This window comes from Sminthopsis crassicaudata, chromosome 3, assembly GCF_048593235.1.
Source record: "Sminthopsis crassicaudata isolate SCR6 chromosome 3, ASM4859323v1, whole genome shotgun sequence".
NCBI lineage: Eukaryota > Metazoa > Chordata > Mammalia > Dasyuromorphia > Dasyuridae > Sminthopsis > Sminthopsis crassicaudata.
The window spans coordinates 80,478,887-80,502,841 of record NC_133619.1 but is presented as its reverse complement, the minus strand read 5'-3'; the positions used below and the strand labels follow the sequence as shown (position 1 = coordinate 80,502,841).

Below are 23,955 nucleotides of genomic sequence, written 5' to 3'. Positions count from 1 at the left end.
TTTTCCTACCCAAGGAATGGGTAAAGAGACCTTAGTAACAGTATTTTATGAACCAAAAATTATAGATACCCACAAATACCCACTCAGACAACTGAGTTTTTGCAAAACTTCATTGAAAGTACTCTTTCTTTCTTTAATTCCCTCTTCAAGTGGTATTCTTCTGGGGTCATGTTTTAAATTCAAGATGGAAATAGAGCAGAATGATTTAGAGTCAGAAAACTTTTACCTTTTCTGATTACCCTGCAAATAGGAAATGATTGCACTAGAACATCAAAAATGTGCCTTTATGTGGTTCTTATTTTTTTGATTAGTAAAAGTGATGGAGGTGGGGGGTGTGAGTCATATTAGAGGGAAGAAGGTGGACATAAGGAAAGCATGTTGTGTACTCTATTTGTGAATTTCATTCTATTTTTGTAATTCTGACCATTTCCTTTGGAGTATCCTCCAAGCATGATTATTGTAGGGCCTCCTTTTCTCCTATCAGGGAGAATGGTATACCAATGTAATGTTCAGTGAATCAGTTATCTTATTGAAGAGGCATTTCTTCTAGAATCTCACCCATGAATACCTTATCCTTAATTCGTATCATTCCCTAAATCCTTTATAAAACATTTACCAAGCATGCTGAGTTCTTTCTTCTGAGTCTTTAATAATTATTATTTTGTGAATATCAATATAACAGGCCATCCGTTAGTCCTTGTTCTTGCTGTTGTGACTTGCATGGGCATGTTTTCTTGTTATATTTTCTCTGTGTCATGTCATTCCACTTGATGATGTCTCTTATTTCACCTCTTATCTTCAAGATATTATTGAGAATACATTGAAGCCTATTTATATCTATCCTGACTCTTTTCCTTTGTGTTACCTATTATGGTAATAGTTACAGAGAGGTAATAGTAGAATAGATAATATTCTACAGAGAGAAGTTCACATTCATATTGATATTAAAAAGATTTGATTTGGGGCAGATAATACTTTGAGATTATTGAAAGCTCTGAACAATTTTCTAAATGCAAACCAAGATACTCTAGTCTTTCTGTTTAATTCTAGATCCTGCTCATTGTCCATATGTAGAGCACTAGCTTTGGAGTCAGAAGATTCCAGTTCAAATCCTCTCTCTCATGTTTACTATAACAAGTAAATCACTTAGTCTCTTTGGGATTCAGTTTTTGTATCTCTAAAATGAAAGGGTTGGACCAGATCTATATAAATCTATAACCTTATTATCTATGACCTTACTATCCTAAGTACACCAGTACTCTCTCCTTTCTCTCTGTCTCCTCTCTTCCTTCTTTTTTTCTGTCTCTGTTTCTGTTTCTGTCTCTCCTTCTCTTGTTGATCCCACTGAGGCTCTGTAGAAACTGTGCAATCATCATAAAGTCACCCAGAAATAGGAACATCTGGTGAACTGCATTGTGGTTAAGGAATTCTTCATGCATTTGTACCCTGAACAAAAATTTTCCATGACATTTAGTGTAATTAAATGCGAAGTAATGATGATGATAATGATGATGATGATGATCAATCTTCCAATAAAGTATAAAACTCAAGTTATATGCTAGGCACTATGTTAGGTGCTGGGCATACAAAGACAAAAACAAAACAGTTTGTTTCTTGGTGTTTACATTTTATCAACTGTAACATAAATATTGCAAACTTCTATTAGCAAAAACAACATGTTCCAATGAAATCCTGTGTTTTAAAAGCTTCATTACAAGAGAGAAATAATAGGACATGGGGATTTTTATCCTAGGATTAAAGAAAAGTAGATTTTAATAAAAATGCCATTAAGTACTAAATAAAAATAAGGTAAAATGTGCTTGGTGATATCTTTTACACTACTTTTAGTATCTGCAGATTATTCTTGTTAACCTATCTGGAGAAGAAGGTAGAAACAGGGCTGGGGGCAGCTAGGTGGTGCAGTGGATAGAGCACCAGCCTTGAATTCAGGAGGACCTAAGTTCAAATCTGGTCTCAGACACTTAACACTTCCTAGCTGTGTGACCCTGGGCAAGTCACTTAACCCCAGGCTCAAAAAAAAAAAAAAAAAAGAATACAGGGCTACCTCTTCCATTTTCTAAACTTTAACTTTTCCTTCCTAGTCTTTCCCTCAGGAAAGATAGGATGAAAAATCTAAATAAGGAAGTCAATTTATAGTGTGGATCTACAGCTTGAGAAGAATCCTGGAAACAACTGGTATAAATAGGAAATGTATTCTGCATGAGGAAATAGGACCCCTTTATCAATGGAGAAACCATCCCTTTTGACATTTTCTTAACCACTCTGTCAGGACCCTGACTAAGAAACTAGACTTTTGCTCTGAGATCCATCTTGATCAGATTTTAGGAAAAGAGGCAGTTTAAATCAATTTAGTCATACTTTGGGATAGGCAATAGGCATACAGGATTAGTTGAGATAAAATAGAGCATAGGACAGGGCAGATGATTAATTTTAGAAGTTAGTCATAGTAAAAAAAAAAAAGTATATGGATTAGAGAACAAGATTGGTTTTAAGGATAACCTGTTTTGAGAGGGGGTCTAGGCTGCAAGCAAACACAGGAGACATAGGACTTTGGTTCACTGGGCCTGAGACAGCTAAGACAAAAGAAGTCCAGAACTCTAGATAGCTCCCTAGGAGAACAATTCTGACAAAAATCTCAGACTTTATTAAGATATTTTATCTTCAAAGCCCTTGTTCTATACAGTTGGTTATACACCTTAGTAGAAGTTTCTGATTATTAATGGACTCATCCATGTATATTAGATTTAATTCCTAGAGATATCATCCCTCCAAAAGGGTTTGATTTTCAAATTAGATGAGAATGATCTGTTTAGGGACTCCACAGCATTCTGGCAGGCTCATTCTAGAGACTTTGTCCACTTTATTACTGGAGTTTTCTCTTCCTGAAGCATTATTTTCCTTGGATTGGGATCAATGACAATCAATCACAACACTATCCTAGTTTTGCCTTTAAGGATAGACTTTCAAGTAGTCAATATTTTGAGGGACATTTTCTTTCCCATTACTTCCATTTTCAAGTTGATATTTAAAATTTCTTAAGCAGAGTCAAACTCTTTACAATTAGAGAAAAAGACAAAGTGAATAGTTTCTGGTTGGGATAACATACTCACTAAATCTTGCCCATACCACAGACATATAGATCAATCAACAAATATAAATTGATATTAGAACCTTTTCTCTATTAATAAGGGATACAGGGGAGTCTTAGAAACCAGAAGTAAATTTGTATCTAACGGAGAGAAGGAGTCACTGTTGTGATGAGGGGGAAAGTAAAGAAATGAAACACTGAATAGGCTGAAGACAAACTTCTAACAATCTTCCTCAAAAACTGTAACAGAAATACTGTTTTTGGATTGTACAAAACACAGTAATATTGCTTGGAATGAATTACAAACTTTTTAGATTCACTTAAATTTGAATAATTTTGTTGTAAAGGAGTTTTGTTCCTAGAGGGTTTGCTAATTAAGGTCCCACAATAATTACATTGAATTATAAATGAGGACCATAACTGGTTTACATCTTTCTTTTCTTTGTATTTTTTTCTCCCACAAGTGAAAAAAATCCTCACTTGACTAGGAACTCTTAGTTATTTAGATCTTATTTTTTTCTAAGTCACTTTAACCTTTCTGGGTTTTAGTTTTGCTCTCAGCAAAATTTAGATCTTTGAGTATATTTCTATAGTCTCCAATAAACTACAAATCCATATGGTAAATTATGTTTATCATGCTTAAATTCTTAATCACTAAATAAAAGCAATAAGATGATGAGTGAAGAAATGGACATAAACTATATCAGAAATAACAATCTTAAGAATTCATTAAATCCTGCTTAGCATTGGATCCACTCCAGACATATTCCTACCACTCTGCTATGATCTATCTCTTTTTCTCTCCTCCTATCTGATGATGCTCCATCTCACAACCTGCATCTCTATATTCCTGCTTGTTTAGTCTCTATCCAGTTCTCAAACTTGTAGAATTAATAGAGCTTGCATAATTGAGGGTATCCCCTTCCCACCAGTGTTGGAAGGTTAGGATTTAATATTTAAAACTACAATGACTCATCATTAGTACATGAGACTGAGTCACTATCAGGTGAATTTAAGAATTTCTCCAGAAACATGAATGAAAACACTGTCAACTTTATGTAGTAGCTATTATTAGTCCTCTCTTTATATATGTAGACATTAAATAGTGAGAAATCTGATGATCTTTTTTTCAGTTCTCATCTTTCTTGACTCCTTTGTAACTTCTAATGTTGACTTTCTCATCTTGGACACTCGCATTCTTTGGATTTCATTACAGTATCATTTTTTTGTTCTCTTCATGATTCTTCATGATTCCATTTGCGATTTTCTTGGCAGAGATACTAGAGTAGCTTGCTATTTCCTTCTTCAGCTCATTTTACATATGGGGAAACTTGAGCAAATAAAACTAAGTGACTTGCTCAGGATCTCAGTAAGTAAATGTCTGAGGCCCCATTTGAACTCAGATTCTCCTAACTACACACCTGAAGCTCTGTCCGTGGTGCTATCCTGAAAAAAAAAAATCTTTAGGAAATTAAGATTACTACTTTTTATTCACTTCACAATCCTCTTTTCAACTTTCTACTCCTTCTTCCAGAATACTCTTTTCTCCCTGATCCTGATGTCATTCTAATTAACCTTCAGGTAGTAGATGGAGTATTGGGCTTTGAATGAGGAAGATTTGAACCCAAATTGGGTCTCAGACAGTTGTGTGACTGTGGGCAAACCACTTTACTTTGCCTTTCAATTTCTTCAACTTTTGACTCTGTGCAAGACACTTAATCTTTGTCTCTCAATTTCCTCAATTGTAAAATGGGGATCATAACAGCACCTATTTTACAGGGTGATTGTGAGGATCACATGAGGTGATATCTGTAAAACTCTGAGCACAACTCCTGGTATGTATTAGATGCTTAATAAATGCTTATTGAATCAAATTATTGAACTGAATTGATATTAAGTCTCATGTGTGAGGACAGGCAAATAGGCCAATGTACTTGGATCATACTGGGCAAAGAGAAGTGTGCCCTGAATGTATTTAACAGTTTTTTATTTGTGCTTTTTTGAGGCAATCAGGGTTAAGTGACCCTATATGTATTTAAATGGGAGTTCACAGGCATAAATATATATATATATATATATATATATATATATATATATATATATATATATATATATATATATATATATATATCATTCCCCCACCCTAACACATAACAATCAGAGTCTTACCCTCCCTACCTTGTAGTTTAAGATGAACCAAAGTTGAGGAGAGCTTCCCTTCATTTATATTCTCTAGCATGAGTGACATATGTATCAGAATAGAGACCAGAAAACAATTTCAAATTGGTTTTCATCAGAGCACTGATGATATTAGCAGAAAAATGACAGGGGAAGATACCTTTTCTTACTGTTTCTCTTAGTAGAATATAAGTTTCCTGAGGACAAGAATTATTTCATTTTTTTTTTCTTTGTAGACCCAGCACCTACCACAGCACTCAGTAGAACTTTAGCTCTTTGAAGGCAGGGATTATTTCATTTTTATTTTTTATCCTGATACCCTAACAGTGCCTTGTACATAGTAGCAGCATTACTAAATCAATAAATACTTCAAATAAGTGAGTACTTGTTGAATTCAATTGAACAAGGATATATATATATATATATATATATGAATACATTCTTTTTTGGTGTCTTTTTTTTTTTTTTTGGTCTTGGTGATTTCATTATCAGAAAGGGAAAGCTCCCTGCTATGGAAATTTTTTAGACAGATTAAGGTCAGCAACTCCTCTTGTAAATTATATCCTTAGTGAGTTCCCTGAGGGCACAGAGAGTTGGGAGATTTGCTTGTGGTCATACAGCTATTATACCAAACTAGATCTTGGATCTAGGACTTTCTAGATTGTAAGGCCAGCCCCCCCCCCCCTTTTTAATACTGTATTATGCAACTTTTCAGTACATATATTACAGAAAAATATTATTAAGGAAAAATGAGAATTCAACTTAGTTAATCAAATGAAGGTGGCCTAGCTGTACCTGATCTAGAACTATATTATAAAGCAACAGTCACCAAAACCATTTGGTATTGGCTAAGAAATAGACTAGTTGATCAGTGGAATAGGTTAGGTTCACAGGGCAAGATAGTGAATAAAAATAGCAATCTAGTGTTTGACAAACCCAAAGATCCCAACTTTTGGGATAAGAATTCATTATTTGACAAAAACTGCTGGGAAAACTGGAAATTAATATGGCAGAAACTAGGCATAGAACCACATTTAACACCACATACTAAGATAAGATCAAAATGGGTCCATGACTTAGGCATAAAGAATGAGATCATAAATAAATTAGGGGAACATAAGATAGTTTACCTCTCAGACTTGTGGAGGAGGAAGGAATTTGTGACCAAAGGAGAACTAGAGATCATTATTGATCACAAAATAGAAAATTTTGATTACATCAAATTAAAAAGCTTTTGTACAAACAAAACTAATGCAAACAAGATTAGAAGGGAAGTAACAAATTGGGAAAACATTTTTACAGTTAAAGGTTCTGATAAAGGCCTCATCTCCAAAATATACAGAGAATTGACTTTAATTTATAAGAAATCAAGCCATTCTCCAATTGATAAATGGTCAAAGGATATGAACAATTTTCAGATGATGAAATTAAAACTATTTCCACTCATATGAAAGAGTGTTCCAAATCACTATTGATCAGAGAAATGCAAATTAAGAAAATTCTGAGATACCACTACACACCTGTCCCATTGGTTAAGATGACAGGAACAAATAATGATGAATGTTGGAGAGGATGTGGAAAAACTGGGACACTGATGCATTGTTGGTGGAGTTGTGAAAGAATCCAACCATTCTGGAGAGCAATCTGGAATTATGCCCAAAAAATTATCAAACTGTGAATACCCTTTGATCGAGCAGTGCTACTACTGGGCTTATATCCCAAGGAAATACTAAAGAAGGGAAAGGGACCTGTGTGTCCCAAAATGTTTGTGGCAGCCCTTTTTGTAGTGGCTAGAAACTGGAAAATGAACAGATGCCCATCAATTGGAGAATGGTTGGGTAAATTATGGTATGTGAAGGTTATGGAATATTATTGTTCTGTAAGAAATGACCAACAGGATGAATACAGAGAGGTGTGGAGAGGCTTACATGAACTGATGTTGAGTGAAATGAGCAGAACCAGAAGATCACCATACACTTCAACAATGATACTGTATGAGGATGTATTCTGATGGAAGTGGATATCTTCAACATAGAGAAGATCTAATCCAATTCCAATTGATCAATGATGGACAGAATCAGCTACATCCAGAAAAGGAACACTGGGAAATGAGTGTAAACTGTTACCATTTTTTGTTTTTCTCCCCAGATTATTTTTACCTTTCGAATTCAATTCTTTCTTTGCAACAACAACAACAAAATTCAGTTCTGCACATATATATTGTACCCAGGATATACTATAACATATTTAATATGTATGGGAATGCCTGCCATCTAAGGGAGGAGGTAGAGGGAAGGAGGGGAAAAATTCGGAACAGAAGGGAGTATAAGGGATAATGTTGTAAAAAATTACCTATGCATATGTACTGTCAAAAAATGTTATAATTATAAAATTAATAAAAAAAATTAATTTCTGTAAAAAATACTGTATTATGCAACTTTTCAGTATATATATATATATATATATATATATATATTATAGACAAATAGTATTAAGGAAAAATGAGAATTCAACTTAGTTACTGATATTCTCTAGTTCACATTCATTCAAATAGTTAGATGGAGAAGCAGAAAGCTATTGTGAGGTTTTTGCTGTAAGGACAGCTCTTTTTCTTATCTGCAATACAATAAAATGCCTAATCAGCTGTAAACTGCTTCATGTCTTATGAGGTTTAAGTACCAGTCTCCAGAAGATTATAACAGCAGTTATGCTAAGTTACTAAATCCTGTTTTAAGTTTTTTCCCAATGCACCATGAATTTTTATGTCTTTTAAAATTTCTTTTGTGTGTAGAAAATACATACCTGTCCCATACATGATCTAGAATCTGCAATGAGTACTTTTCTACCTCTTCTTTTTGGGAAGAGCCTGGACATGAATCTTCTGAGTTGTAAGTAAATCATCTTGGGGCAGTTGGATGGAGGCATAAGTGTCTATCTCTTCTCATTGGAGGACTGAAGTATCTGAGTCCAGAACAGAAGAATCTTTTAGTAAAGAAAGGATTGATGCAGATTTCTATGTTTTTAGGCTGAGCAGTTGTTGTTTATGATAGATGTTTAAAAAATGAGAGTTGCTGAATAGACGTGATGACAACCTAAGATCAATACTCAGAAAACCTACTGAGAATATTGTAATGCATTTAGAAGTTGAGCAGTTTTTTGTTTGTTTGCTGCTATGATGACTCATGGTGGTTTTTCTCATGGCTCAACAATAAACATATACAGTGCATGCATGTGTAGTCAGTAGAAATTGCTCTTATTTAGAATTGTTATTAGGGTGGAAGATACAAGTACACAAAATGTCCCAGTAATTTGGTTTTACAATTTAGTTATATTTTCTAAATGCATTAAAGTAAAACAAAAATTTAAAAACCTACTTTATGCTCTCTACTACTATACTCCTACTTGCCCTAATAAAACAAAACAAAACAAAATTGATTTTGTTTTCCTTTCCACCTGCTTTCTGAACATTGTCCAGGCTTTTTCCAAGGCCATTCCCTTAATCTCCTCTGCCTTCAGTCACTTATATAGTTTTCTGCATCTTGATCCTAGGCATAGAATAACCATTTCCCTATTCTTCATTGCTTTCTTTGTTATTATTTGGTTCATGATTGAGTTATGCTAATAAAATAATAGGTGGTATTTCTTAAAATCAGTGGAAGTATCTAAAGTAATTTATAGTTTTAATTCAGGCTTTTTTTTTTTCCAAAAATTGATTAGAGATAAAATGATAACAGAATTTATCTAGAAGAAAAAAGGTTAAGAATTTTGAAGAAAAATAAGAAACAAATAAAATAAGAATAAAGGGGGTCCTAGCAGTACCACAGTACAAACTATACTATAAAGTAGTGATCATCAAAACAATTTGATACCAGATTAAAAAAGTAGAAATGTTGATCACATTACATAAACAAGAACCATGAGCAATCACATATAGTGGCTGATAAAACCCAAGAGTATTTACTATTTGAGTAAATATAACTAGGTTGTATAATGGGTAGAGTGCCAGACTTAAAGTTAGAAAGACTAGTCTTTCTAAGTTTAAATCTGACCTTAGCCATCACTAGATGTATAACCCTGGGCAAGTAACTTAATCCTGTTTGCCTCATTTCCCTTATCTGGATGATGAACCCCTGTATTTTTGCTCAGAAAACTCAGGTAGAATCATGAAGAATCAAGCATGACTGAAATGATGGAACAATAACAAAAACTACTAAGAAAACTTGTGAGTAATCTAATAGAAATTAAGTTTAAACCAACATCTCATATTATATGCCATAAAATTTTTAAAAAGACAAGTGTTTTAATTACAAAAAAGTCATCTTATTAAAAAATGAAAGATAAAAGAAGGAGATAGCATTTACATTTATGACTAGGGGGATAATTTTAAAAGACGTAACGATTGTTTTCTTTAACATAAAATTGAAAAGCTTCTTCACAAACAAATGCAATTCAATCAGAAGGGAAAGTTTTAACTAGGAAAATTGTTAAATATAATTATTGAATAATTGTTAAATAATTAATGTTAATTATTAAATGTTAAATAAAATTTTTCTGATAAAAGTGTGATATCAAAATGCGTAAAAAATTGAAGCAAATATATAGTATAGTATAAGAAGAGCAGCTACTCACAGTTGATAACTGATCAAAGGATATTGATAGATAGTTTCAAAATGAATCAAGCTACCAATGACAATATGGAAAAAATGTTCCAATTTACTAATGATGACAGGAAATACACGCTTGTGACATTGGCAAAGAAGACAAATGAAGAAAATAACAATTTTTTGAGAAGTTGTGAGAGAACAGACACATTACTGTACTGTTAATGTAGTTATGGCTTGCTTTGGTTGTTCTGGAAAATAATTTGCAACTATACCACTCAAAGTCACTAAGCAATTCATGTATTTGGCCCAATGTCACTATTATTATACACATATCTTCAAATAGGTTAAGGACAAAGGGAAGGGACACATATGTACACTATTATTTATAGCAGAAATTTTTATTATAGCAAAATATTGGAAACAAAATAGGTATTCATAAATTGAGAAAAGATTGAATAATGAACTCTAAACTCTGAAAGCATCAACCAGTCATGACTTCAGAAAACCTCCTAGCAAAGAGATGATGGAGTAGAGATATGAACCAGACACACATTCTCAGATATAGCTAATGTGTAGACTTATTTTGGTGGACTAGACATCTTTATTATATAGGAGGACTTCTGGCAAGAGAATGTGGGTTGGTGGGTAGTGATATATATGAAACAACAATATAGTAATGATGATCAACTGTAAAGACTTGACTCTGATCTATGTAATGATCAAAGACAATTCTTTGAAACTCAAAAAATGTAATCCATCCCCAAAGAGAAAACTGATGAGCTCTGAGTGCAAATTAAAGTATATTTTCTCATTTTTTCATTTTTTCTTGCTTTTTTGGGTAACATGGCTAATATAGAAATGTATTTTGACTGATTTCAAATAATCAATATATTGTTTATTTTTTCAGTGAATGGGGGAGGAGAGAGAGAAAGAGAGGGAGGGAGAGGGACAGGAAAAGGAAGAGGGAGAGGGAGAGAGGAAGAGGGAGAGGGAGAGGGAGAGGGAGAGGGAGAGAGAGACACAGAGAGTGAGAGAGAGACAGAGAGAGACACTTTGGAACTCAAAATTTTTAAAAATGTAAAAATTTTATATATATATATATATATGAAAAAGTGTATTAACAAACCATTTTTTAAAGTGCACAGAGGAAAGAGAGAGGAAATATAGAAGGAAAAATATAGATCTTCTTTTCACTACCTTGTTAACATTATACGGTATACTTATAAATTATACACCTATTTTTTAAGTACATAGAGGACATTTAGTTTATTGTATAATCTTTTCTGTTCTTATTCATGTCTTAAAATGTTTGAGATTCTTTATGATTGCTGAATTAATAATAAAAAGTAAAATTAAAAAATGTAACTAAATTGGAATGACAATTCATCATGGATTTCTGGTAAATGCACTCATTACACAGTAGTGTAAGCATCTCAGTTTACAGAACTAGATGGTCTGAATTTAAAGCATGATGGTGTTTTTTTCTGGCAAGGGCAAAGCACCAGCACATAAACATACATTTAAATAAATTGTTCTGGGAAAACAATTTCCTTCTGAAAATGCAATCCTGTCTTTTTTTGAGCAGTAGGAGAGTGCATGAGAATGCTTCATTTTAATTCTTTGCAATAGCATTAAATCATAATGAAAAATGAAATCCAGTAGAAATGACAGACATTGTTCTTTTTTTCTGTGCTAAATTATATGATTCCAAAGGAAAGATTTTCTTGTTGCCCAACTTGCAAATTAAATCACCTTCATTTATCATATAAGTCCAAAAGCTGTGTAATAGTGCTGAATTTCCTAATGTTGCTAAAGGTGGGAGATGTTAAATAACTCCAAGGAAAGGTAGTGCAAAGTCAAGTAGTGGAAAGAGAGATGGAGTAGGAAACTTTAATTCAAATCTCACTTCAGACATTGACAATCGTGGTATTTGCAGCAAGCCGCTTGATGTCTCAGATCTGTTTACTCAGATATGATAGTAATACTTGTACTAGGTACCTCCCAAAATTGCTGAAAACCTTAAAATGCATTATAAATGTAAGTCATTATTATTTCAAATAAGAAAATTTAGATGCTTTTTCCCATTATTTCATGGATTGTGAGGATGTTGGAAATTATTTAATCTAGCCTTTAATTTTACAGATGATGACACATGAGTAATTTTTGTTATTTCAGAGTGAGGGGAATGGTATATTTCTATGCTTAATAACTGGGAGGCATATTGTTATGGGCCAGAACTCTGAATTTGAAACAAGGATTCTTCCAAGGTGCTAACTAAGTGGAATTGATAAGACAAAGGTTATTTAGTTTAGCATGGTGATTCTAGTTCAATATATGTACTTAGTACTTAATATAGTTCTACAAGATTGATACCTATTCTACAAGATTCACACCTATGATAATGTAATTATAATAGAGCATAAAAGCTGGGATAAATTCAGCCAGACAGATTCATTCCATCTCTCACTGCCATGGTGGCTGGCCTGTCCTACATTTCCTCCCCTGAGACCAAGCTAGCCCGGCTCCCCAGCAAAGAGACAATAAAGAATTTGGATTTTAATACCTGGCTATTCTCATGATGATTACTTTGCTGAAAGGAAGGCTGGTCCAAAGACCTCCAGAAAACCAACCAGAACACTACAGCATATAACTATAGTGCCAAGGGAAGAAAATTGCCTTGGTTTGTCTTGTTTATAGATAATCACAGTATGTGGGAAAAAGGTAAAGAACTTACAGATTAAACACATATTGATCAGGGATTGTTATCTAAAGCCTTAAAGGCCTCAGTTTAAGAAGCATGTGATTTTAGATAAGGCCTGTACTACATTCCACATTTCAAAAGAGGATCCCCGGTGAAGAAGCATATAATTTTAGATAAGGTCTGGACTATATTCTATTGTTCAAAGAAGGGCACAGGTGAGAAAGCTATACATCTACTGCATTCCACTGACCAAATAGGAGAATAAACTTATATGACCAATCACACCATGTAGAGGGTGGGATTTTGGGGTTGTCTGAAATGTATAAATATTGTGAACAGTTTCAAGGGAGTGGCCCTGTCCTGCTGTCAATTTGACTCACAAACCAGGATGGGGTCCGCTTCTTGAGATTCTAATAAATAATTCTGCTTTCTATGAGTGATCTCTAAGTAGTCAATTTGGGTAGGTCTTTTTGTCCCAAACAACAGGATCAACCAATTAATTGACAAATGTTTATTAAATACCTACTACTGCCAAACATTGTGGTTGGGGTTGGGATTTTGACTCTGCAGAAGCAAAAATAATGAATATTCATTAAGCACCTACTATGTGCTTGACACTCTCCAAAGTACAAATAAGAAAAACAGAGAATGTCTTTATAATATAAAGGGAATATGATACACTAAAAGAAGTCAGAAAAGGAATGGCATTAGGATTCACAGCATGGGTGTATACTGTTCCAAGAAATAGAACAGTACTAGTGGGAAATGGAGTTTCCAAGAAAGTTGTGAGCCTTCTATAAAGGAAGGGCTTACAAGAACTATGAAAATAGCTTAGTGCTTCCCCTTCAAGTTCTCCAAAGAGGAGAAGTAACTGAAAAGGTGGATTATTGGGGCAACTAGGTGGCACAGAGGATAAGCCCCTGGGCTTGTAATCAGGAAGACAAGTTGCTTAACCCTGTTTGCCTCAGTTTTCATCTCAGTAAAATGAGGTGGAGAAGGAAATGGCAGACCATTCTAGTATCTTTGTCAAGATCTCTGTCAATGGGGATCCTGAACAATAACAACAAAGAATATCAAGCCTGAGTCATTCCATAAAGAATGATATTATAAACAAATTAGAAGAACATAGGATAGTTTACCTCTCAAATCTTTGGAGGAGGAAAGAATTTTCAACCAAAGAAGAAGTAGAGATCATTATTGATCACAAAATAGATAACTTTGATTAAATTAAGTTAAAAAGTTTTTGTACAAACAAAACTAATGCAGACAGGATTAGAAGGGAAGCAATAAATTGGGAAAACATTTTTACAGTTAAAGGTTCTGATAAAGGCCTCATCTCCAAAACATACAGAGAATTGACTTTAATTTATAAGAAATCAAGCCATTCTCCAATTGATAAATGGTCAAAGGATATGAACAGACAATTTTCAGATGATGAAACTGAAACTATATCCACTCATATGAAAGTGTTCTAAATCACTACTGATCAGAGAAATGCAAATTAAGAAAACTCTGAGGTACCACTACACATCTGTTAGATTGGCTAAGATGACAGGAAACGATAACGATGAATGTTGGAAGGGATGTGGGAAAATTGAGACACTGATACATTGTGAGTGGAACTGTGAATGGATCCAACCATTCTGGAGCACTGTGCTCAAATAGTTATCAAACTGTGGATACCCTTTGATTCAGCATTGTTTCTACTGGGCTTATATCCTAAAGAGATCTTAAAGGAAGGAAAGGGACCTGTATGTGCAAAAATGTTTGTGGCAGTGCTTTTTGTAGTGGCTAGAAACTGGAAAATGAATGGATGTCCAAAAATTGGAGAATGGTTGAATAAGTTATGGCATATGAATGTTATGGAATATTATTGTTCTGTAAGAAATGACCACAAGGATGATTTTGGAAAGGTCTGGAGAGACTTATATGAACTGATGCTAAATGAAATAAGCAGAACCAATAGATCATTATACATGGCAACAACAAGATTATACAATGATCAATTATGATGGATATGGCTCTCTTCAATAATGAGATGATTTAAACCAGTGTCACTTGTTCAGTGATGAAGAGAGCCACCTACATCCAGAGAGAGGACTGGGAACTGAGTGTGGACTACAACATAGCATTCTCATTCTTTCTGTTGTTATTTGCTTGCATTTTGTTTTCTTTCTCAGTTTTTTTTCTTCCTTCTTGATCTGATTTTTCTTTTGCTGCAAGATAATTGTATAACTATACATATATTGGATTTAGCATATATCTTTACATATTTGACATGTAGTAGATTATCTGCCAGCTAGGGATGGGGGTGGGAGAAGGAGGGGAAAAGTTGGTCCATGGAACAACATGGACCCTTTTGCAAGGGTCCATATTGTAAAAATTACCCATGCATATGTTTTGCAAATCAAAAGCTTTAATAAAAAAATTTAAAATAAAACCTGAGTCATTCTTTGTGGTCATGAAATTTCAGGTGATCTATTTATCTTGGAGGAGTAAGGAGGAAAAAGGCTTTTTCTTCCCTCCAGTTGAAGCCATGAGCTGCTAATAGAGAATGGAGTAGTTCAACCAGGACCTAAAAAACTGTGACTTCTAGCAGTCTTTACAACTGAGAAGTGATAACACTTATGTAAGATATGGACATCATCCCTTGAGATAAATCCTTGTCTTTTGGGCAAGCATCTCTTTGAAGCTAAGTGTCTTATAGAAGATTTGCAGTGGGAGACTGCACCCAGAAAGATGTTGGCCCCTTAATTTGAGGCAAGAGTAAGTAAGATTTTTGAGGATAGCCAGCCTTGGATTTAAGGGATTAAACTGTGGAAACGAACACCTAGGTAGGACTTCTAAAACTTTTTCCACTTTTGACCTCTTTTCACCCAAGAAATTTTTGCACAATCTTGGGTATATAGGTATGCAAATCAGATATTTACTGACAATTCAATTATGAGACCTCATATGAGATTTTGAACTACAGTTTTAAAAACTGGGGTTTAGGGAACCCAGGTGAACAATCTGTCAGGCAGAGATTCAATTCCCAAATGGGAGAAGGTGACACAATCTGAATTTTGAAAGAAATCAATAGTTTTAAGAGGCAGAGGTGAGCTACGAGTGGGAGACAACCAGGGTAAAAGAATAGAGACTGGAAATAAAGTTTAATTTGGAAGGAACCACTTTTGTGGTGCCATAGCATATATACATAAGAGTGATGTGTAATAAGGCCAAAAAGTTAAGTTGGAATCGAACTATAAATGACTTTTAAATTTCAGAGGTGGTTGGAGTTTATTATTATTTTTTAATCCAAAGAGCTTTTAATTTACTTTTTAATACCCTGGAATTTATAGATTAGAATTAGGGCTTTAGGGCAATCTTTTTGGCAGCTTAAAAATCTCTATTATATTTACATCCAGTCATAATAAAGTAGTCATTGGAACTTTTTAATGTAAGGGAACAAAGGTTCTATTTACTTTTACCTACTTCACCATTCTGTTTGATTCCAAATAGCTTGAGATAAAAGGGTGTGGAAAGTTGACCTTTCTTTAGGTTGAACTGTTTTCTTGGAAAGGAAACACAGTCAGGTGACCTATGAGGTAACTGCCTACATTTGATCTTAGCCAAAAGGCCAGCTCCAATCCAGAAAAATTCTTAATTTGCCCTTACTATCTCAAATGAGGACAAAAATGTTGGATTTTTCATTTCTGCTTCTATGTTTCAGGATGCCAATTAGCTTCATAGATAGCACTTCTTATAGTTGAACTAAGAGGATTTTCTAAATTTCCATCAAAAATTTTGTGCAGAGACTCCTTGGAGTATTACAGTGAATTAAAGATAGTTCTTTTCCTATATTGGTTATATTAACAGAGTACCCTAAAACATCTCATGGCCTTAATCTAATGCTATAAATCTGAAAAGGGAGCAGAGTATAGTTGGCAAAGTTTGATCTTTGGGTCAGAGGAACTGGGCTTGAGTCCCAGCTCTGTAGTTTATGAATTGTATGTCCATGGGCATTTACCTAATGCCTGAGACTTCAATTTTCTCCTCTGGTAAAAGGGTTGTGATATGGAAGGGGGTATGAGGGTGGGGAGAGAAAGGTATTAAATATGATGTCTGAGTCTACTACTCTGTTTTATTCTTGACAATAAATTCTATCCTCATCATTATTGCATTTGAGAAAGCAGAGCTTATATGTTAAAAGGCAAAAAAGTAAAGGAAAAACAGTGATTAGCTCTTCAAAGATAAAGAATTAATGTCTGCTCAGTTTCATGTGAAGTGAGTTGAATTTTTCTTATATCAACAGCCAAGATTTTCATTTTTTGCCTTTGAAAGAAGTACTATTCCATAAATATTCTAACTCTTTATCAAATAGTGACATGGATTATTGAAAAGACTTTACCTAGCAATTCAAGTGGATGAAGACTGCATAATATCCACATTATGACATGTAGTTGTATGATTAGTCCACTAGTAAAGATATGTTGTATGGTTTCTTTCTTTTTTAAATTAATTTTATAATTATAACATTTTTTTGACAGTACATATACATAGGTAATTTTTTACGACATTATCCCTTGTACTCCCTTCTGTTCCAAATTTTTCCCCTCCTTCCCTCCACCCCCTCCCCTAGATGGCAGGCATTCCCATACATATTAAATATGTTATAGTATATCCTAGGTACAATATATATGTGCAGAACCGAATTTTGTTGTTGTTGCAAAGGAAGAATTGGATTCGGAAGGTAAAAGTAATCTGGGGAGAAAAACAAAAAATGGTAACAGTTTACACTCATTTCCCAGTGTTCCTTCTCTGGATGTAGCTGATTCTGTCCATCATTGATTAATTGGAATTGGATTAGCTCTTCTCTATGTTGAAGATATCCACTTCCATCAGAATACATCCTCATACAGTATCATTGTTGAAGTGTATAATGATCTCCTAGTTCTGCTTAGCATCAGTTGATATAAGTCTCTCCAAGCCTCTCTGTATTCATCCTGCTGGTCATTTCTTACAGAGCAATAATATTCTATAACTTTCATATACCATAATCCACTCACCCATTCTCCAATTGATGGGCATCTGTTCATTTTCCAGTTTCTAGCCACTACAAAAAGGGCTGCCACAAACATTTTGGCACTTATATGGTTTCTTAATGGGCAATAAGTTGGGTCAAGAATTGAAAAGGTCAAAGAAAGTATAGTAGAATGTCTTTGGGAAATTGAGCAGCTTCAAATGACACCACTTTCCTGTTTTTATGGTAAGCCCATCATTTTGAACACTAATCGTCTCCAAGTCATTATAGGAAACAATCTGAGAAAAAGCAAAATTGCTGATAAAAGTAAGGGCAAAAGAAAAGCACATGGTGAGCACTTGAAAACTACACTTTATTAAGCACCCCTCCTTCCTACACTCTGGTTTTCAGCTAAACTATCTACCAGTTGTTCCTTCAACACATTTGTCTTTAGTCTTTATGCTTCTTGGAGGCTGTCTCTCAAGCTGGAATACATTTTCTCTTGATCTCTACTTCTCAAAACCCTTAGCTTCCTTTAAATCTCACAACCTGCTAGATGATTCTCTATCCTTTTTTTCCCCCTCTGTTATTAGCAGTCTTCTATTTATCACTCTACATGCTATTTCTCTCTTGTTGGATATAAACTCCTTGACAATAAGGACTATTTCATTTTCATTTTATGTCCCCAGAATGGAGGCTTTCACATCCTAGACACTTAATAAATATTTGTGGAATTGAATAGGCTCAGAAGAAGAACATTGGCACTAGCTAGAGCACCATTAGTTATAAAGCTATAAATAATTTGTCCAACCATGAAGCTTGGAACTACTTACAGCAACTCATGTCATCGAGCCTTCCAAACAAATTAAGTTCAAGCTAGTGAAACATTATTTCTTGCTGGGTTGCCTCAGAGTAAGGAAATAAAAAAAAAATAATGGTAATAAAGAAAAAGAGAGTAAGACAGATATAATAATAATAATAAAACTAATGATCATTTCCATTTTCCTTATGATGTTTGATTCATTAATAAGGTATTCAAACTAGAGTGTAAATCTTGCTGAAATTTTAAAAAGCTTTCTAGTGCTTTGGCCTTGAGTGACTGGCACTCCAAGAATGAGAATACCTGGGCACAGCTATCTAGGCATAGCAGTGGGGCCAAATGAATTAGGGATAGAGCTCTAGATAGATTCAACTGTGTTTTTGTACCAAAACATACGTAATAGAAGGTAGATTGGTTATTCTCTTTTCTATATATACACGAAGGATTTACAAATAAAAACTCTTCAATCCCAATTAAATCCTGTCACTTTCTTAACTGCCAAAAAGTGCTATTTAACTAAATGTTTGTTTGCCCCCAGTTCTAGTTTATACTCAGCTCTCTATTAGATTACTGTGTTAATTATCTTATTAACACCTCTTTGTTACTCACTTTGAGCTCGAAATACCAAATGAGCTTTTACTTTCTCCTGACCTAAGCTACTCTGCCTACTTCCAGAACTCTTAAATGTTTACTTTGTCTTTCTTTTCTTGACCTATTTGAGCTACAGGGGAATTCTTTCTTAATTTCCAGTCATTATCAGAAAGAAATAGAATAGAGAGTGCTTCAAAGTCACTATCACTCAGGAGAGAAACTTGGCATGTTCTAAAGTTAGATTTCAATTGTGGAAACTTCTCTTATAACAGGGGTCCTCAAACTACAGCCCGTGGGCCAGATGCAGCCCGCTGAGGACATTTATGCGGCCGCCGGGTTATGGCAAAATCAGATTGGAAGTGACATTTGACCTTAACTCGCTTTAGCAACACACACTTCCAGCACTGGGCTGCAGCGGCGGAGACAGAGTGTGAGGCGATACTGAGGTGAGGTGAGTTCCCAGCTCGGGGTGTATAGTGTGGGAAAGGGAGAGAGATGCAGAAGACGGAGAACTGACGGCCTGCAGCCTTGTAAAGTAACGGAAGCCATCACAACAGACAGGCATGAAGGATGTACAGTGCATGCTGTGCATGTCACGGCCGCTGCAGGGGGAATATATGGGCTGTGTCTGGTGTGCAGGTATAGTAACAGTTAGTACTACACGTCCCAGCTTGACTCTATCATTGTCATTATGCTGTAATGATAATGTAACAGCTTCCTCTCTAGCGCATGTTGTGGTACTGACTGCTATTGTCTCCCAGAGTGAGGCTCCTGGTACCAGGCCGTGGCCCTGTATCCACAGTGACTTCATGTCTGGCTGTTGTGGTCATCAGTTTTATCATTGTGTGTATGTTCTGTAGTTTCATAAAGAGATGGAATATTGCTAATATATGTCATCACCTTATAATCACTGGGGTCTGACCTTAGTGCCCCCCCACTTATCCTGAGTATGGGGGGGTGCAGAGCTGGTGTACTGCTTCATTCCCCCTCCAGATTCTTAAGGTCCCCATACACTTGTGCAGCTTCAAGTCACATGATGACCTCCTCCGGAAGCCCCATTGCACGATTTGTCACTGAAGCTCATTCTGCACATACAATATATCATGCAATTATATACATATATGCACAGTCTTGTCTGTGATTATGATAAATTACGAGTGCAGCACGTACGATCATGCAGTGCTGGATCATGAGAATTGATCCCAGGATTCAGAGGAAGCCAGGGAATTTGGGAGGACCGCCTGAGTGGTGACTTGTGTGCAGTGAAGGTCTGAAGCGGGAGAGAGAGTACGGGAAATGGAGGCATCATAGCGCAGAGGCAACTTGGAGGAAGTTGGGCATTGCAGTCTGTATGTCTCTGTGTGGGCAAAATTATTGCTGGTATATTGTTTTTGTAGCATTGCATATATATATATATATATATATATATATATATATATATATATATATATATATATATATATATATATATATATATATATATATATATATAGTTATTTTACTAATAGCAACTTGGAATCCCTTAGAAATAATGATGTCAAGAAAAAGAAAAATTGACTTGGAGTGTAGGATATTCAAAGAACAGTGGACTTATGATTACTTTTTCATGCAGTCCAAGGAAAGAGCTGTATGTCTGATATGCCAGAATATAGTGTCTGTGTTCAAAGAATATAATTTGCATTATGAAACATATATAATTTATGAAACATAATATAATTTACATTATGAAACTCAACATAAAGATAAATATGATTGGTTGGAGAAGTGAGAAAAGATAAAATATTAAAACTGAAAAATACATTGACAACTCAGCAAAATATTTTTGTGAAGCAGAAGCAGCTAAATATTTCATCACTGTGAGCAAGTTTTCAAGTTGCCAAGCTAATAGCACGCACTGGCAGACCATTCGTGGAGGGAGAATTTGTTAAAGAATGTCTTCTTTCTGTTGCCAAAGAGATGTGTCTAGAGAAGGCTGATTTATTTAGTACAATGAGTCTTTCAAGACCTACAATTACACGGAGGATTGAAGAAATGGAGACAATCTGCATCAGCATTTGCAAAACTCCACAAAAAAAAATTTCATATTTTTCCTTGGCACTTGACAAAAGCAATGATGTTTCTGATTCTGCACAACTTCTAATTTTTATTTGTGGGACGAATGATTACTTTGAAGTCATAGAGCTTTCTGCACTGCAAAGTATCAAAGGAACAACTACAGGAGAGGATATCTATGAAAAGGTTTGCCAAACTATGAATGTTTGGAGCTGGACTGAGCTAAACTAGCCAGCGTGACAACTGATGGTGCCCCTAGCACCAAGGGGCTAAGGTGGGGTCTAAGAAAGGAGTAATTGCTCGCATTAACCAAGAGATGGACAAACATAACCATTCTCAAACAATAGCCATACACTGCCTCATCCACCAACAAGTGCTGTGTAGTAAATCACTGAAGTGGGACTCTGTTTTGAAAATTGTGGTATCTTGTGTTAACTTCATTAAAGCTAATGCAATAAATCACAGACAATTTCAGGAATTTCTGTCTGAGCTAAATGTTGAATATGAAGATGTTCTATATCACACAGAAGTCTGTTGGTTGACTTGAGGGAGAGTTTTGAAATGTTTCTATGACTTACTTCCACAGATTACAACTTTTCTGCTTTCAAAAAACAAAGAAGTACAGAGCTCAATGATACAGAATGGAAATGGCACCTTGCCTTTCTGACAGATGTAACAGAGCTACTCAACAATTTCAATATGCAACTTCAAGGAAAGGGAAAACTCATCTGTGATATGCAATCACATGTCAAAGCATTTGAAGTAAAATTAGGCCTCTTCATCAAACAAGTAAAGGGGGAAAATTTCTGCCATCTCCCCATAATTCAAAATCTGTTAGCAGAAAAACCGCTGATTGCATTCTCAAACAAAACATGTGTGGATTTGCTGGAACTCTATCTTTCCAGAAATCAGCAGGAGTCAGGATCACTAAACGTCTTTATTCTAGATCTTTACCGTCGCCCCCAACGCCAGGTCACGAGTGCAAGTGAGCATGAGTTCCACCACCCAAGTTTCTCTTGCTCCTCCCACACAAGTCACTTCCCTCTCTTTGTCTCACCAATCAAGTCAGCACATAACAGCTGGGGAGGGTCAACCTTAAACAAGTTAATAGGGAACCGTCCAATTGGCAATTAGTCTCACGTGCTTCATCATCCAAGTGCATTGCTCAGTTCTAGCCCTTTACATGGATTCATTGGAAAAATTGCAAAAGGAGTTCCACTTTAGATTTAAAGAGCTTCATCTCCATGAACAGGACATGCAGCTTTTCTGTAACCCATTTTCTATTGACATTGAAAACGTGGATAGAATTTACCAAATGGAATTGGCTGAACTGCAGAATTGTGAATCTCTGAAAGACACATTTAAATCAAGCAGCCTTCATAATTTCTATTCATCTCTCCCCTCTGAGACATATCCTCATCTCAGGAACCATGCACTCAAAAGGGCAACCATGTTTGGCAGCACTTATGTCTGTGAACAGACTTTTTCTAGAATGAAACATTTGAAATCTCCAACCAGATCAAGACTATCAGATGCACATTTGCATCATTTGTTACAACTAGCAATGACAAATAGGGAACCAGACATTGATCCTCTCATTAGCCAAAAGCAGGCCCATAGTTCCCATTGAAATACTGGTAATTTTGTTGATTTAACTTTGCTTCATTTTAAATATTGTATTTGTTCCCATTTTGTTTCTTCACTTCAAAATAATATATATATGCAATGTGCATGGGAATTTGTTCATAGTTTTTGTTTTAACTATAGTCCGGCCCTCCAACAGTCTGAGGCACAGTGAACTGGCCCCCTATTTAAAAAATTTGAGGACCACTGTCTTATAATGTGCCCAGCTCAGACACAGTCTGACTGTCCATAGATGAGCATAGATTAATGAATTCCTCTGTGAGGGATCTTTCTTTGTCCAGGAATGCACAAACATGACACTGATTAGAGATTCAAAACTCAAATGGGCAAGTCAGGATTGTTTATCAGTACTATTATCTCATCTCATTCTCATCTTTTTTGTTGGGTTTCAGATAGAAATCATCTGAGGATATATTGCTAATTTATTATTGTATATTTAATATTCTGCAAATTATTGCACAGAAAGATAAAATAACTGCTTTTTTTTGGGGGGGGAGGGAAGAATAATTGAACAAGAGCATTGAGATGCAAGTTCATCTTCTATAGCCTCTCTGAAAGCTTCTTTGGGCCAAATCCAGCAGCAGAGAGAACAACAAAAGGGCAACTACTTTTCCCCCTTCCCACATGGCTTTAATTTCTTTCATTTGGTCTCAGTATTTTTAAAGCTTTTGATTTTCTATAGTTTGGACATTATGAATATTTGGTATGGTGACAGCTAATGGAATTGCTGTTTTTGAAATGTTATGAATTATTGTTATATTCAGGGGATCACTTCTGTCTGTAATAATGTTCAGATTGCAATATTGTTTATTTGTTGTATTATCAAGAGTATTTTGGAGTTTGTGTTTATAGTATAGGATTATTTTTGTTAGTTTATAAAGAATAGCCAACTCATTGTAACTTCCTAGTATCTTGTAGATGATAAATTTTTGCAGTTTGTAGTGATATGTTGCATAATTTCTACCACTTCACATAATCTGCAACAATGTCTGAGCTCTTTAAGGATAACTTTCTTTTTTTTCTCCTCCATCTCCTCTTCTTTTTCCTCCTCCTCCTAATCCTCCTCCTTTTCTTTTTTCTCCTTTTTTCTCTTCTTTCCTTCCTCGTCCTCCTTGTCCTTTTTCTTCCTTTTCCTTCTCCTCTTCTCCTTGAGAGAAGAATATGAAGGTTCTAGACATGGTGTGCTACAAATAACATCACAATGAAATTAGTATCTTAACATAAAGGAAACAATTCATCACAGAAGAAGATATT

The 23,955-nt window shown here is 35.0% G+C and overlaps 1 long non-coding RNA gene across 1 annotated transcript in view; it reads left to right on the top strand.

Annotated features, from left to right (window-relative positions):
• LOC141560567 (uncharacterized) overlaps positions 1–23,955 on the top strand; it is an 88,187-nt gene that overhangs the window by 32,012 nt on the left and 32,220 nt on the right. The window contains exon 2 of the long non-coding RNA XR_012487746.1: positions 19,278–19,456. This is a non-coding gene — a long non-coding RNA (uncharacterized LOC141560567). The remainder of the gene's footprint in view (positions 1–19,277; positions 19,457–23,955) is intronic.